The following is a 17,527-nucleotide window of genomic DNA, read 5'->3' as shown; positions in this document are numbered from 1 at the left end:
GGGAAGGGATGCATCCAGAGGGACCTGGACAGGCTTGAGGAGTGGGCTGATGCAAACCTCATGAAGTTCAACAAGGCCAAGTGCAAGGTCCTGCACATGGGTCGAGACAACCCCATGCACAAACACAGGCTGAGCGATAAGTGGATTGAGAGCAGCCCTGCAGAGAAGGACTTGTGGATATTAGTGGATGGAAAACTGTCTATGAGCCAGCAATTTGCACTCGCAGCCCAGAAAGCCAACCGTGTCCTGGGCTGCATCAAGAGAAGTGTGGCCAGCGGGTCAAGAAAGGTGATTCTCCCCCTCTACTCTGTTCTCATGAGATGCCACCTGCAGTGCTGTGTTCAGCTCTGGGTCCCCCAACATAAGGACATAGACCTGTTGGAGCAAGTCCAGAGGAGGCCATGAAGATGAATGGGGGGGCTGGAGCACCTCCCTTATGAGGACAAGTTGAGAGAGTTGAGTTTGTTCAGCCCAGAGAAGAAAAGGCTCTGAGGACACCTTATAGCGGCCTTCCAGTACTTACAGGGCGCCACAGGAAACCTGGGGAGAGACTGTTTATCAGGGAATGTAGTGATAGGATGAGGGGTGGCAGTTTTAAACAGAAAGAGGGTAGATTTAGATTAGATATAAGTAAGAAATTCTTTACCATGAGGGTGGTGAGACACTGTTACAGGTTGCCCAGAGAAGCTGTGGCTGCCCCCTCCCTGGGAGTGTTCAAGGCCAGGTTGGACGGGGCTTTGAGCAACCTGGTCTGGTGGAAGGTGTCCCTGCCCATAGCAGTGGGGTTGGAACTAGGTGATCTTTAAGGTCCCGTCCAACCCCAACTATCCTATGATTCTATGATTCTATGAAGTAGATCTCTACAAACATTCTGTATATGCTTATCCATTCATATGGAAACTCTTCCTCTCGTTTCCCCCTATTAGATCATAGTCCAATAAATGATTGTCTTGAAGTTAACTATCCTTCTGGATGATGCTCCCAGCAACAAAAGTTGACCTGAGAAACAAAATGTAATTAATGTCATGCTATTTATGATTTAGAAGGAAAGCTGAAATCACCCTTTCCAGACCTACTTTTAAAAAGCTATTATCTGATTATTAATTTCTCTTAGAATTATCTGAAACATTAAATCTAGCTTACCCAGTTTGACTAACAGGCTCATAACTTCTGAGATTTTTCAGTCCTCATCTGAAGATCCAGCCTTTGAATTGGGAATGTAGATATTTTTTCACACATTAGGATTTTGCATTAGACTACATCACTAAGTGACAGATGAAGAAAGAGATGAAAATAAAAGTTTTAGCAGAAATTGCCTCTGAGGTTAATTAATTTCATAATTGTTGTATATGATGCTATTATTCTTCCTGTTATCTATCAGTACCATAGATACCGGTATGTTCAAGATTAAGACACCTTAATTTAGGCATTGAAATATAAGCACTCAGTTCAGTTGACTAAACATGATGTATGATATTTCACAGATATGATACAGTGCTATAAACCCCATCCAAGTATCTTAGACATTTTGACATATTTTAAATAGTCACTACAAATAGTTAAAATACACCTTTAAGGCAAGTTATTCTACTCAACAAACTTGCTGTGACTTGAAGTACAACTCAGCTGATTCAAAGTAGGTATTTGTTTTAGAGCAAGTAGAATGACTCTACAGGTCTATTGATAAGCAACAGGATTCAGGTGCCCAAACATAATCATCTAGAATCATGAGATGCCCGAGGGAAGGGACTGGCAGATATGGTGCAAGGCATCTTGCATCTGATTCAGATTGGATTCTGCACCCATCTGAAGTAGCACTTGGAGGCCAGACATGATACTCTGTAGACTGTTTTAAATTATGTTATGCACCTGAACCCTACCCTGGATCTCCCTTGACTATTACACTAAAGGCTCACATGTAGATAGTTAAAATTGGACACCTATTTTAGATATCAATCTCAAGATGAATCCTGCCTCTACTGTCCACTTGGTAGGCTATGACTGAGTTTCCAACACCAAAACCCAAGCAGCACTGGACTCCTCTTTAAACTTCACAAAGCAGCAACAAGGTGACACACAAAGTGTTCTACCCTTTGCACATCACTTAAGACTCTAAAGAAGGAGTTTCTATTATCGTTGTAACTTTGAATGTAGCTTCACAAAGGTTCATTATCTAACAGCAAAATGAATCACAACCAAAGGTGTATTTACTTTTAATCTTGTGTAGCTTGTGTTTTGAGCAGGGTTGTGGGGTTTTTTGAGAAAGAGAGGGACACAACTAAAAACATGTTCTTTTCAGATTCTGTATGTTGGATCAGGAATTTTATTTGATGATGCACCCTTATTACTCTTCTCCAAATACCAGGGAATTTAATACATTTTGAGCAGAAGCTTCAAGATTAAAAAGAATAACTTCAAACAATAAAAGTACTACCATACTTTTGAACAGGCAAAGAAACATAATACTATTAGACCTACGAGATTACTGCTACACCAAACTGTATCATTCCAAATCATAAAATGTAATTGCTGGGAAAAAGATATTTGGGCCAATCAAATAACACGAGATGGTGGTAAAACACAACCGTAGCTGTTCTCCAGCTTCCGGACTTGCTAATACCATGTTAAAAGGTAAATTCTACTAGTTTTATTTATTTATTTATTCCAACAAGTTTTATTAGTGTTGAAAATGCTGAAAGGTGGCTCCACCTTCACCTTTTCAACCAAAATCAGCCACCCAAAAAGCTTTTATTGTATGAGATTCATAGAGTGAATTTCAGAGTATCTGCAATGGTTATGTGAAGGGCTCTGACAGATCTAGGCCATCTGAGCAGGTTTTAAACTTCCTTCGTCAGCTCTGAGACTGAAATTAAAAAGGAAATATGTAGTACTCAGTCTAAAAGCTTTATAGTACTGAAGGCTAGCAGAGAAACTGAACATGTGGAATTAACCATGAAGCTATGTGATGCTATTTTAATAACCAACATTAATGACAGGACTGCTAGCATGCAAAATTAGCTGCCCCTCTGTCCTGTTTGTGGCTTCTGTTGCTCAAGTCCTTTAACTTCTTCTCAAAAAGCGACTGTGTTACACAGATCTTTGAGCAACTGCAGAAGCCAAACCAACCTGGGCTACCAAACAAAAAAGAGAAACTGAAGAGTAAGACAGAAATGACAGCCCTTGTTTTAAAATCCATTTTATATTTTGCTATAGTTGATTTTCAGTATTAAAAATATCTCTGGATTTTAAATTATTTTCTCTGTTTTATTCAGCCCTGGTCACAAATCAGTTAGACCTGCCAAGGAAGCCTGGTGTTGAAGGTCAGCGTGTACTATGAAATGGAAAAATGATGGCTAGGCTCAAAGAGAGATAAAGGGATAGGGGCTTGAAAGCATTCAGGAATAGGAGGAAGTGCCCTAAAAAGGCAAAGAAAGGGAAAGAAGTAGACCTAATTCAGGAATCATGACAAGTTCATTGGAAATTTAACTGGTAACTTAAAACTCCTGTAGAAAATTACTACTATAGATTATTATGCTGGTTAAAAGAAAAGCAATGAGTTATGCTCTCTTATTACACCAGTACTGCAGTAATTAGCATTACTATTCACTGGGGTGAGGGGCCTTTAACTTAGAAATCAGATTTTTGTAGAAGAATGTATTTATAGAAGTTATTGTCTATTATATATAGAAGTTATTAATTGTTAGTATATAGTTACTAATCACAGACAGTATTTCATTGAATCACAATTTAAAAAAAAATTGCAAAAAATCTAATGGAACAATAGATTTGGTTTCATTTTTCAAATGAAGTGTTTCTTGAACAAAAGCCTAAGTTAAAGATTAAAAAAGGAAGGACATGCACAATTTCTTCATCATTCTCCTCTTCCCCAATTATGGCTTCTTCAATGCTAGAAAGTATTTACAATAGTTAAGAATGAAAAGGCCTTACATGCCAGGGTTCCATAGAAATTCATATACAGACATGCCTTTCTCCAATGTATGGTTAGACATTTCTGGAAACACTAATGAAATGTCTTCCACAAATGTGAAAAGAGCGCAAAATAAAAATAGAACAGAAAGCAGAGGCCTGGTACAGTTTCTTTCCTCCAAAACAGGAATGACTGTTCAATGCCTGCAGGAATTAGTGTTACGTAAGTCCTCCTGTAACAGTGTTTTGTAAAATGTTGGCTACCACTAACCAACAGAAAGAATATGACAAAGCATTCGTCAAAATACAAAGCAGTATTTTTCTCACATTCTCATTTCCTTCTTTTGTTAAAGTCTAGTCCCACTTGTTCTCTGGCTCCAACCATTACTGAACTTCCTTAACAGAGCAACTCCTGTTCTCCTTCACAAAAGAGAACTACTGGATAAAAAGTAAATGTCTTTATAAAGACTATAGTCACTGGAGAACCTCAGCAACAGCTGATAAAAACAAAACAGTGAAATGTTTTTTCCATTATGTGATTTGTTTTTCCAGTGGGCTCCAATCACAGGCTTCTTATTTCATGGACAATGAATTAAGCTCAAGAATTCTCCTGACATAAGGGGAAAGGAGAGACTAAAGACAAAAAAGACTCAACTAATAATTTCTACCAGAAACAATCACATTGTGGGAGCCTATTTATCATTACATACAGAGCTCCAACATCCCCTCTACCTCCAAAACCACCCATAATTTAATACCTGAAACCATTATGGTAGGCCTGACTCGTCCTTTGGCAAAGAACAACTAAGAAAATGTTAATTAGCCAACAAACAACAATCCCAAAAGTGGCAGAACAGAGAAAGATGTACCTTTAAATCTTTACAGTATGTTGTTAATATGATCTGAACTCCACAGCCCACTGCTGAACCAGGAATGTATTGTATATACAGAAAAATATGTTTATCTCCCAGTTTCTGTTGATAATGTAGACTGATATACACTAATTTTCTGACTGTGTCATAGCTATTCATATTAAATCAGTTCATAACTTTTTGAGGATTGTTACACTTATTGGGAAATAAGTGTATTTTATATGCAAGTGGGAGTACTAGCTGTAAATAAAAAGAAGAATTAATATATCTGTGGAGTGACAATAGCTTAAAGTAACATAGCTTGGCCAGTAATTGGAAAGATGTTCTTTCTGGGTGCTAGATAAAAGCTATACAGATCTTCTGGTCAAGAGCAGAATGCATACAGAAGTGAAAAGAACCAGACAGCTACAAATCATCTCTCCAGGAAGGAGACCATGAATTGCCAACAATTGCTTGAGTTAAGCCACTGAGAGAAAGACACAGAGAGATTTAAATATGCAACTCAGAATACCTGTGGACACAGCATTAAACCACAGCTTCTTACTTTTTCTAGTAAAATAGTAAAGTTTAGGTAGTATGGGGTATACACAGACTTTTATTTTATCTCCCTGTTTAATGGGTAGGAGGTTTGGGGAAATAAAAAAATATTTTGCTTTAAAAATCTGGCTTTGTATCTTAATCATTCACTAGTGACAAATATTTTATTTCAGCTGACAGAATTAGGCCTGTCATGTTACTATGCCAAGAAACCAGAAAAGATTGCAACTGAACTGAAGCAGAGCTGAACCAGAAAGTTCCAGCTTCAAGAGAAATAAAGTAAGAAGTGAAGCTATCTGCTTAACCACTTACTCATCTGTATACTTAGCTATTTACTCAAAAGGGGGTGCAAAGGAGCATAAGGCACAGGTGAATTGTGAACTTACAGTATCCAAGAAACCAAAGAACACATCACACCCCTCAGCTATGAAGGTGACAAGGATTCTATGTAAATCCAAAACGCCTCAGCACATTTTTCAATCATATGTATACTGCACTCATTTTAAATCAGCATTTAACATCTACTGATTCAGAGAAAGGACATTTTCCCCCAGGAACATTTTCAATATTTCTCCCACAAAGTAACTGCGAGAACTAGGTCCAAGCCCCGATAGGTAACAAATGAAGGGAGTCTATTAGAGCTTAAACATAGGGTTCAAACCTGAAAGATTTATAAAATACATATTTCTACCTATACCTTTATAAAATGTACATTTCTACCTACTGCCATGGCAGGGTCATGGACAAAGTTTCCTTATGTCAATCATTCCCATATTTTCCTAGAGTAGAACTCTGTAAGTAACAAAGGGAAAATAAAAATATCAGAATTCATGGAAAAGTTATTGAGATTTACCACAAGCTAAGTTATTGGCAGAATACATATGCATTTAGTTTGTATCCATTAACTAGATATAATTAACCATAATGACAAAACTAGGATTATACAGCGTGAACCAGTAGATATTATTGGATTTAATAAATACACAGATGTCATGGAACCTGTGAGTAATAAAGGTTGAACTTACTCATCGTTACCGAGTCATGTGCAATTTTTGCAAACTTTTTATTAGACAATCACTTAATTTGAAGAATTGTTCTAATTAATTGAATATTACCATTACCAAAAGAATACATGAGAATAACATAGCAGTTCCAAAATGTCCTCATCTATGAAACACATGCAAAATACTATTTGTCTTTATACTTAAGTTTATTCAAAACGTTCTCCTGGGGTGGAGAAAGAGCATAAACTGATTTAGTCAAAGCAAAAATTAACTATTCATCCATCCATATATCTATTTTCATTTTGGTTTTTATTAAAATAGCATACATAGTAGTCTTGTCTATATTATTGATGACAACATGGTGACTATTGGACTGATATAATGGTCTCAGGGAGTTTCCAAATATAAATATACTCTAATGAGATAATCCCTAGAGCATGGATATGGAGGAATGTTATCTAAATAATGTCACTTCTGTTGCAGAATTGGTTTCAAATTAATTGTTTCTTTCTAAAGCTATAATTATCTGGAGAAATGCAGTTAGTCAGAAAAGATGAAGTTAAAAAGTGTATAATGTTTAATAGCTCATTAAATAGAAAATATATGGTAAATTTGGGAATCAGAATGACTTGCAGCTAACTGTGAGATGATGGGTCATGGCACATGAAAAGAGACTTTTTTGGCAGGAAAGCAATTTGGTAATGCTGACTGCAGTCTGCATTTACTTGACATTCGGAAAGATCATATGACACCAAATGCAGATGAGGTGAACAGTGAAAAGGAAGGGCAAGGAGAGCTAGAGGAGAAAAAGTTAGGTTACGAATAGCTGGGAGGATGATGAGGAAGAGGAGAGTATGACTGTCATTAGTGAGAGCTCAATTTTTAAAGTGGGAATGAGAACAAGGTTTTATATTAAAGACAGTCAGTGTACAGTCATAGCTGTGCCAGCACTTTTCTCACAGAGGGGGTTTATGTAGAATTCATACAGGTGAATAATTAGCAATTTTGTAATTTCTCTTCCGATATGAAAATGTAGTAACTGTTATGTACCCATTGCTCTGAGTACGATTTTAAAAGCATACTTCATTTTGTAAAAGCTCAAATATGCATTTATAATAATGTAAAAAATCAAAGCAACTCCAAAGAAATTCTGAAACATTTAAGAATGATTATATCGTTTTTAAAAAAAAAAAAATTTACACCGCAGCTTCAAAGCAAATGAAGCTCAAAACTGCTGATCTAAGCTTGAACCTTCTCCTAGTATATTTTCACATAAGCAGTGACCCCAGCAATTACAGGAGAGGACACAAACATGATCAGAATGGCAGAATGCAGCTGTGCGTTTTCATGATCACAACTAGATGTGTGCCGCGCCAGCCTGCACAAACACGAGGGCTACAGCCCCTTAAAACCTTGTAGTCATCCAAAAGCACAAAGGGTTGTATGAAGTACTGCAGCACATGGGCTCAGATTCCCAGATGTAGCACAAGCAGCTTAAAAGGGGAAGAAAGTTACCCATAGTTGCATTATGTTATTTTGTTAGGTTTTAACCACAAGCTGATCTAGGTGGTAAACCAAAATCTGGGATACAATCACCAAAAATACTTCTGTCAATGTACTGGTTTTGGCTGGGATAGAATTAATTTCCTTAGTAGTAGCCCAGAAAGTGTTGTGGTTTGGATTTGTGGCCTTGAAATGTCAGTGGCTGAGGATAAGACCACAAAACAGCAGGTACACCCCTGAAGGGACTGTGGCCCACAGATAAGGCCATGCTGGAGCAGATACACCCCTAAGAAACTGTGACCTACGGATAAGGTCACACCAGAGCAGATCCATCCCTAAAGAGATTGTGGTCCATGGATAAGGCCACGCTGGAGCAGGTACACCTCAAAGTGACGGTAGCTCTGACTCTCCACACCACAGCAGGTAAACCCCTGAAGAAACCGTGGTCTGTGGATAAATCCATCCTGGAGCAGGAGAAAGCAGAGGCGTTCATTACAATGTTAAACCCTATGGCCTAGTCCAAAGGGACTAAAGGTGGAGATTGTAACGGATATACCTTTAAATTGTTGCAATTCATGATTTGAGTCACATGTTATAGGAAGTACTATAACAGAAACCACCCAAACCAGTGGTTCATGAGGATGTATTGAGTAGTGCGTGACCTGAGCATGACATAAATGGTGAACAATTATGGGTGGAGATTGTACTGGTTTTGGCTGGGATAGAGCTAATTTTTTTCATAATAGCTTGTAAGTTGCTGTGTTTTGAATCCGTGATCAAAAAAGTGCTGGTAACAGAGGGATGTTTTAGTTATTGCTGAACAGTGCTTACATAGTGACAAAGACTTTTTTTCTTTCTCACATTGCCCCACGAGTGAGAAGACTGGAGGTGCAGGACAGCTGATCCCAACTGACCACAGGGATACTCCATACCATACAACGTCATGCTCAACAGTAAAAGCTGCAGGGAAGGAGGAGGACGTTTGGAGTTACAGCATTTCTCTTCCAAGTAGCCGTTACATGTGATAGAGCCCTGCTTTCCTGGAGATGGCTGAACACCTGCCTGACAAGCAGTGAATATATTCCTTATTTTGCTTTGCTTGCACATGCAGCTTTTGCTTTACCTATTAGACCGTTTTTATCTCAACCCACAAGTTTTCCCATTTTTGCCCTTCTGATTCTCTCCCCCATCCCACTGACGGGGAGTGAGTGAGCAGCTGGGTGGTGCTGAGCTGCCCACAAGGGTTAAACCAGAAGAATAAAATTCTAATGTTTATAAACAGAAATTAGTAAAATCTTGTAGCCATAAAGGAAAATGAATCTGCATGGGCAGAAAAAAAAAAAAAAAAAAAAAAAAATTTCCTAAGTCAGAAGCTCAACCAGCACCTAGATTCACAGCCACTTCTTTCTTTGAACATCCACTGCACAAATACCAGTGTAATGCCTTGATCATGAATGTTTGGACACTTTGGCAGTAGTGTGCTTTACGTATTACCTCAGTTCCAATGCAAGTGGTATCCCTCATGATTCTAGATTGAACAGAAAAAAAGCAGGATCATATTATGAGAAGTGTCAGGCAACATTAAGCGTATTGGCTGATAATATCGTATCTGAATTTACAGCATGTTATGTTAGCATACAAATACAATATTTCTTCTGTCTTGATCCCACTAAGCTTATAAACCAGAACTTATCTCACTTTATTTGCTGCTGTTACCAGACCTCAAGATAAAACTTCCCCTCTTATTTAAGTATAGCTTATTTGTTACAATACATAGATAAAAAAAAAAAAAAAAATGACGCTAAATAAACACAGGTAACACAATCCAGCCAGGGTATTCTTCTTATATGATGATGCTGAAACAGATTTTTTTTTGCAATTAAGCTTTAAACGTGACCTCATTTCTTGCAGGAACACTGTATCATGATATTCTTTGTCAGAAAGTGATATTTTACTCTAGTGCCACATCAGTAATATCACATTTGAAAATGTACATGATTGTAATTGCAGTTTGTAATACCATAATACAGGGTAGCTACTTGTAGCATCTTTTGGAAAATTACCTGCTGTTACATAGTCCCTGTTCTGTATTTAAGGGGACTGAATGTTTATGAAAGGTGTAGGACTGAAAAGCCAATGAAACAAAGCTCAAGTCTTAAATTTGTACCCAGAATACAGACACAAACATGTCTCAACAGCACCTCACCTACATGCCTCTAACACAGATCACCCTAAGCAGTTAGCAATGTTTATTCAGGCTCGCTTCAGAAAGACCTTCAAGCACATAATTAATTTGACTAGTCCCATTGAAGCCACACGCTTACAGCTGAAATACCATGTGTGATCAGACCTCAGGTTTTGCCCCTCTGTGCACACAGCAGATGTGCATCCTCATTTTTGCTAGTGGTGACTTTTGCAATGGACACTTCTACAGTAAGAACTGAACTAAGACTAGCTCATTTTAGATAAACCATGAGACAAGCTTCAGATGGTATTGACTCTTATACCTTACAGGAAAAGATCCAAATTTCAAACAGTTTCGTCCACACAAACAGCACAGAAAGCCATTATCTTTCCTCAGAGCCATCGAGCCATTCTATGATACTCTGCAGTGCCATTAAGCGCAATGACACAACAGCCAATGACAAATTAGGGTTGAGACTAGAACTCAAAAGGCCAAACAGATATCTTAAACGGGAACAAACCCCAAACAAGTCTCAACAGAAAGGGGGTTTAGAGCACATACTTTTAATGCAGTGCTCACAGATCTCCTATTTGCACAGTCCTGAGGCAGAAGGCAGCGTCTAGCTAGATACTGCACATCGGAGGCTTTGGGACAGGTTCTGTCATACATGTAGCTTCACATGGTGAGACAGAAGCCACAAGGAGAGCCGGAAACCAGGAAGAGTGTCCTGCATAAAGATTTTCAGGTAAGCATGCAAAGCCATTTGATGACCCAAGGGCTGCACCATAGCCTCTCGCCTGTTCCATGACACGACATGTCAGACAGAGACGAGCGGAGGGCCACGCGCCGCATAGCTAACTGGTTTGTGGCAAGATGGACCGGAAGCCACAGCTCTGCCTTATCAATATGTGATGCAGAAACTGCAGTGGGGGAGTGGAAGAAATCCAATACGGGAGTATTACTGTGAATGTGAGAGACTCGTCAGGTCTGTGCTCCTGTCTCTAAAAGAGCTGGTGTGAGACTGCATGTTACTTAGAGATTTATTTTAGAAATGAATTATACCCTGCTTTTAAAAGGGAAAAATAAAGCAAAACCAGTACACTAAGCAATTGCAGTTTGGTTCTAGTAAGCCAGTTAAAATATACATACTGCAATACCGCCTCCTTGCATTCCAAGGAGGAAATTGCTTTATTGGATCAAGCCAGTGGGGTCCATCTAGTCCAGTAGCTCATCTTCAAATAGTTGATCTTAATACTGCAACACAGGCATGAAATCTTTCACACAGAGAGAGGCTGGCATACAACCAAGACTAAAAACTTGGTTATCTATTTCAAAAATGTTTCATACTTACCAACCCATTTTTAAATATTTTGATATTTATACAGCCCAACAGGTTTGTTGAACCACGCTTGCACATTTATTTACCTGTGAAGTTTTGCAATCTAAAGCACCTTACGCAGCCTTAGTTCCAATACATGATTTAAGCACAGAAGATTACCAAACACCCATGAATCCAAAAAACCCCCTGTGTGCTTCTACCTGTGTGCTACCCTGTACTATGGCTCCCCCCTTGGCGTTGTTAATGTGATGCTCACAGAAGAGGCGGCTGTATACAATGCTGTCCTGGTGCCAAGAGACCTGTGTTCAAGTTTCGTATTACAAGATCAGCAAGATGTGAAGTGAGGCTACTGGAAAAATGTAAGCTATTAACAGAGCACAGATTACGAGATTTGATAAGCTTTAAACAAGGGAAAAAAATAAAATACCCACTTTTCACACATGCGATTATATAAGCGATTCTTCCATACTGCAGAAGATATAGGAGCTACTCCTATAAGTGCTTACTCACACAAGGATTAAGGATCAAATCCATACAAAGCATTTTCTAGTGCTACTTCAAGCAATAACTATAGCTGCAATGCATTCTATAAATCAGTGTCCCTACATATCAGAACAGAAGAAAAAGCCAAGAAAGCTTTTTTGAGTGACTTCATCCCATTTTATGTAAGTATGTAGTGTCCTGCCATAACTAGTACAGTAAAGCATGATGTCTTTAATATCTTCTCTCTTCCATCTCCAAAGCATTTTTCAAAACACAATGCATAAAAGAAACTCTATAAAAATGCCTTGAATTGTTTATCTTAAAAATGTGACTGTTCTGCACTAGCAGTATGAAAAAGTACATTAGGTGGCCATTATTATTTTGTCTTCTCCTTTGATAAATAACTGACTATATATGCTAAGCAAGAGTGGTTGGCAAGGACGTATAAAGAATCAAAGCACAAAAATCACTATCTTCCTATGTTCTACCAAGAGCTAGATTTGTAGCTGTCACTAGGAAAAATGAATGACCTTACTGTTAATGTTTCGACATTCATTCCTGTATCTGATGAGTTTTAAAAATCTGAACTGAGTAATGAGGATGAGTGTTCTGAAGTATATATTAACAGTTTACAAAACCAAACCACTGGGCCAAATTTCCTGTTGAAATAGATCCAAGACTGAGCCTCTGTTTTTAAAAAGTATTTCAAATGGGAAGGTATGCATTTACAATGGATTCTGTCAAGCTCCGTGTACTATTTAAATGTTTTCTCATCCTAGGAAAAAAAAAAAAAAAAAAAGCAAACAAATTCCTTTTAAAGTGTACACTTAAATTCACTTAAATTCAGTGATCTAAAGAAGATAATGGAGCAAATCTCCATCTGGTCTAAAATGTCAGAGCTTCAAATACTTCAGTGGAGCAATGAAAGCCTACATCAGTTGGAGATGTCACTCTTAACACATAAGAATGGTCATGAATGGGGACAGGTCAGTATTCAGCTCTGCTGACATAGGGCCCTTCTGCTACATTCATCCAAACACAACTTTTACCTTAGTGCCTTTAAAATTCAGCGTTTCAAAAGGTAAATGGAAAATGCATTTTCAAATGAAAAGCTATTGCTACCTGAATAATCTGGAGCTGTAGTAGAAAATCGATGAGAGAAAGACATTTAAATGAGATGTCTAAATATAGACTGTAAATATGAGACTGAACATTAATTAATTAGATTTGTAGGGTCTTTCCTTGCTTTAGCCTCTGCATCATCGTGCAATCTTTGTTTACTTTCATTTATTTTCTTTGTTTGATGACGTTTGACTAATAAGTACATTGATGAATTGCATCAGTAAATGCCATCCATATATCACAAAAATAGGATGTACTCAGTGTTTCTGGCACACAGATGCTAAAGGATTTTTTTTTGTTTGTTTGAACTTTCAGTACTTAACAAAGGAAATAATACCGCTTTGCTGGATAAACTTCCTGATTTTTATTTTAATTTTCAGTGAACAAACAGCTGCAGAGTAATGTGACTTAATGAAGCATTTCTAATAAAATCCTGCAGAAGTTAAAGCAGGGGCATAGAACTGCTTGCTCACTGATAGCTGTATCAGAGTAATTTTTCAAGATGGTGATCACATTTTTGTGTAGATGAGTATCACGTAATGTGATTTTTCTGTTTTCCAAAGTCAGTGATTTCCTTTAGTATGATATCTAGTTAGCATTGTTCTATTACTTATTTATAGTAAGTAAAACATACAACATAATTAACGCAACATATTTCTAATACACTATTTAGGCTTCACACAGTTTGGTAAGTAGCAATACAGCCAGCAATAAATTTAAGTGTGAAGATGCTCAGATCTGAAAAATTCCATGGTACATTTTGCTCACCAAAAACATATAGCCTGCATTTGTAAAGATGTCCTTTATCAAGTCTGTCATCACTTGTGATGAAATTATGAAACTTCTTGGCTGCTACATGCTGCTCTGCCACCAGAATTCAGTGTAAAGTATTATTTGCTTTATGTAAATCTAGATAGGGTTCAATGAATCATCACTTCACAACCTGCCAGTAAAGCAATCTCCAATATCCGTCTGTACACACATCTATTTACTTCCATTCAGAACAAGTTTTTCATGTATTCCCCACCAGAATTATCAAGTGGATTACAAGCATCTATATGTAAAGCTGAGATCCCTCAGATCACAAGAAGAAACAGGTAAAAATGTTACTCCGTATGTCCAGTATGGTAAAAGATACTGCCAGATTAGTCATCATTCTCTGATTAAAACAGCAGGACAGGAATCGAGATTTTATCTCAAAGTGACCCACTACCAGCATCATATCTAGAATTAATACCCCATTTTTGAAAGACCCCTTATGTTCAAACAACATGTGGAACCAGTGACTAGTAATCCTGATTTGGTCTCAACTAACTGAGCAAAGCCTTCCACTGAAATTATGGCATTTAGGTAGCTTACATTTACAAGAATAACAGTGGTTTTGGAAACTAGGACTTTATGGAACACAAAAACACATGGTTTTCAATATTGCCTCAGCAGGATCAGCTCTCTGCAATAAAATGTTAATAATGAAATCTCTATGAATTACTTTATTACTGTTAATTATATACTCACAATACAATTTAGGCATCAGTATGAAATGACTGCACAATTACTGTGAAAAAGTATAATGAAAGATGTAACCTTTGCCACCCCTGATAAAAATGCCTTAGTGTGCTTTTTCCCAACTTCAGCTAAGCTATATTCCTAGTACCACTTAACTACTATTTTTTCTAGTGTTTACCCTATGCTACAGAAAAGAATCTTAATTTATCAGTTTGACTTCACTGCGATCAGCCCATAAAGTAGCTTTAAAGTGTTAAACACACTGCAAGGTGAATGCTAATGTCTGAAACTAGTTGGCAAGACAGAGAAACCAGATAACAATTATCATTTAGTCAATAGTAATTTAAATGTATCCACTGCTGTGCGAAGACCCTAAGACCCTGAATGCTTTACGGGACTTTCAGGGATAGGGGTTGAGTATGTTTATTATTTAAATTGACAGTTCTGCAGGAGTCAAAGCACGGGTCTTTAAATACTGAGCCAGTGTCTACTGGGGGGTGGGTGGTAGAAATGAGGTACTTAGTGCTCTAAAAAAAATACTGAGAATCTCCAAACAAAAACTGGAAGGAGACAACTCTAACTACACATGTAATTTAAAATGCTTTAAGCAATGATTTTAACTCTCGGTAAGAATGAAACATGTTGAAGAGCTGTGCATGGTAACTCCTAACAGAGCAGTGCAAGCTACTGCTCTTCATGCTTTGCATAGATAACCTGGTGTCCGATCCTACAGCTCCACAGGAACAAAGCAGGTTATTTTAAAACTTTCTCTTGCAAAGCTATAGATGGGGTGGAATACGGGGAAAGCCCTCTCACTGTGGCAACATATTTAGCAGGTAAACGAGTTCCCTGAAATGCAAAGAAAGCAACGTGGACAGACAAGGTATGTTTCGTACTATATACACAACTTGCAGAGCGTTACACACAGAAAAAAAAAAAAAAAAAAAAAAAAAAAAAAAAAATGAAGCCATGAACCGTCTCTGTATAGCTATTTTTTTAAAGGATTCATAAAGTGACTCCTCTCTCCTGTAGCTGCTCTCTGAAGGCGGAGTGAACGTCCAAGGCAGCGTCCGGGCTCCCAAGCCGAGTAAACCCCCAAGTGCCCGGGGGTGCTGCGAGGTAGCGGCCACCCTCCCTATACCAGTAGTTGGGCTGAAAATCAAGCGGGTTCCCCTGGCCCACCCACGGCTCTGCTGAAACGCTGAACTGTTCATTTGAATAAAAATCAAATAAAATTCAAAGGAAAAAAAAAAAAAAAAAAAAAAAAAAAAGGCAAAAAAGGCAAGCAGCCTTGCGGATCTCCCGGCGCAGGGCGGAAGCAGGCTGCTCCCGGCGCCGGGCAGGAGCCGCGGCAGGGCGGCGAAGGCAGCCGCCCCTCACACCGGCTTTCTGCAACTTTTGGGCAGCGGGAGGGCGGCATCCCGCAGCAGCCGCCCCGCACACCCGGCGCCCGGCACCGCCGCGGCCGCGTTCCGCCCGCCCGCCGGGGCATCGCCGGGTCCGTCGTGTCCCCCTCCCCCGCCAGCCCCTCAGACAGACAGACAGACACACGCCCCTGGAGCTCACCGCTCACCTACCTGCAGCCCCGCTTCCTGCTGGAAACACCTAGCGATCGGCCGCCTCCCGTCGCGGGGGGAGCTCCGGCCTCACCGCCCGGGCATCGCCGGCCCGCGCCCCGCGCCCCGCCAGCGCCCGGGGGCACGGAGCGGCGCCGCGCCCGGCTCCTCGGCTCGGCTCGGTTCTCCGCGGCTCGGCCGGGCTGGGGCGGGCAGCCGTCCGCCGGGGCCCGGGTCTCCCCCCCCCGCCTCTCTGGGAATACACCAGGAATCCGGCTAAGAGACGCTAGAGGAAGGGTGAAGTAAGTGGGAAGGGTGGGAAGACTTGAAGTGCTTCTCGTGCACGGTTTCAGAGTATTAAAAATAAATAAATAAATAAATAAATAAATAAATAAATAAATAGGACTAAGTCTGGATTAGCTATCGGAAAAGCGACAGGTGAGGAAGTCCTGCAGCCCAGTGCGGCTCCGGCCCCTCCGCCAGCTGCGTGCGGTCCCGATTCAGCCCCGCCGGCGGAGGAAGGGAGGAAAAACCGGCGCGTCCTGCAGCAATCCCTCCGTTAGAGCATCTCTGATTGGTTTGCCTTTCACACACAGCACGACTTCCCCCTCCTGCTGCCTCCTTCTCCCTCTTGGGAAAAGTAATTGGAGAGCGAGAGCTTCACCTTCAGCGGTAGCAGCAGCAGCAGCAGCCGCTCCGCGCACCGCACCGCACCGCGGAGGGGCGCGGGGCCGCCCCGGGCGGCCGGACAAGCAGAGGCAGCTCGCACCCTGCGGGGGTGGGAGGGACGCCCTTCTCCTCCCCGGTGTTTATCCGGCTCCTCGCCGCTCCTGCCCCCCCTCCCCAGCCCCTTTCCGAGGCAGCAGGCCCCCGCGTCCGCCGCCCTGTCTGACCGAGGAGCGGGGGCTCCGCCGGCCGCCCCCGCGGCCCGCGCACCCCGGGGCTGGGCCGCCTCCCCGCCCGCCCCCCACGGCGCGGCTCAACCCTCCCTCTCCCCTCCGCGCCTCTTCCCCTCCCGAGCGGCGAGTGCGAAGTTTCCGCAGGGGCGCACGTGGCCGCGGAGAGGAGGAGGAGGTCCCCGCGGATCCCCGGCGCGGGGGGCGGGTGGTACCGCCGCTGCTCCCCCCTGGGCCATCACCCCCCCCCCCAACCCACCCCACCCCCCTTCCCCTGCGGCGCAGGGCTGGGCGCCGGGGCGGGGAGGGAGCCGCTCCGCCGGGCCGGGCCGGGCCGGGCCGGGCCGGGCAGCTCCCCCGGGGGGAGCGGGGCGGGGGCCGCGGCGGCTGGAGCGGGGGGGCAGGGGCAGGACGGACGCGGCGGCGCCGGCAGCCAAAAGCTGGACTGTGTCTCCCTCCAGAGGGAGAAGGGAGTTACGCACGGCAGCTCCGGCGGCGGGAGAGCCGCGGCCGAGCCCCCCTCGCCCGGGTTGGGGGGTGGGGGGGTGGGGGGGACGGCGGGCTGGGTCCCGGCACCTGCGCTTGGGAGGTGGCGGG

The 17,527-nt window shown here is 41.5% G+C and overlaps 1 protein-coding gene across 4 annotated transcripts in view; it reads right to left on the bottom strand.

Annotated features, from left to right (window-relative positions):
• Nucleotides 1–16,941, bottom strand: part of TAFA2 (TAFA chemokine like family member 2) — a 198,714-nt gene extending 181,773 nt beyond the window's left edge. For 2 of the 4 annotated variants that reach the window (XR_004408111.2, XR_004408112.2), the window contains exon 1: nt 16,056–16,941. The gene's annotated coding sequence lies outside the window, so the exon portion shown is untranslated. The remainder of the gene's footprint in view (nt 1–16,055) is intronic. The other 2 variants (XR_004408113.2, XM_032999820.2) reach the window with 2 other exon arrangements.
• Nucleotides 16,942–17,527: the final 586 nt, after the last annotated feature.

Source organism: Tyto alba, unplaced genomic scaffold (assembly GCF_018691265.1).
Source record: "Tyto alba isolate M040663 unplaced genomic scaffold, T.alba_DEE_v4.0 Super-Scaffold_2, whole genome shotgun sequence".
Taxonomy (NCBI): domain Eukaryota; kingdom Metazoa; phylum Chordata; class Aves; order Strigiformes; family Tytonidae; genus Tyto; species Tyto alba.
The sequence above is the reverse complement of the archived record's forward strand: the minus strand, read 5'-3'. Positions and strand labels throughout refer to the sequence as shown.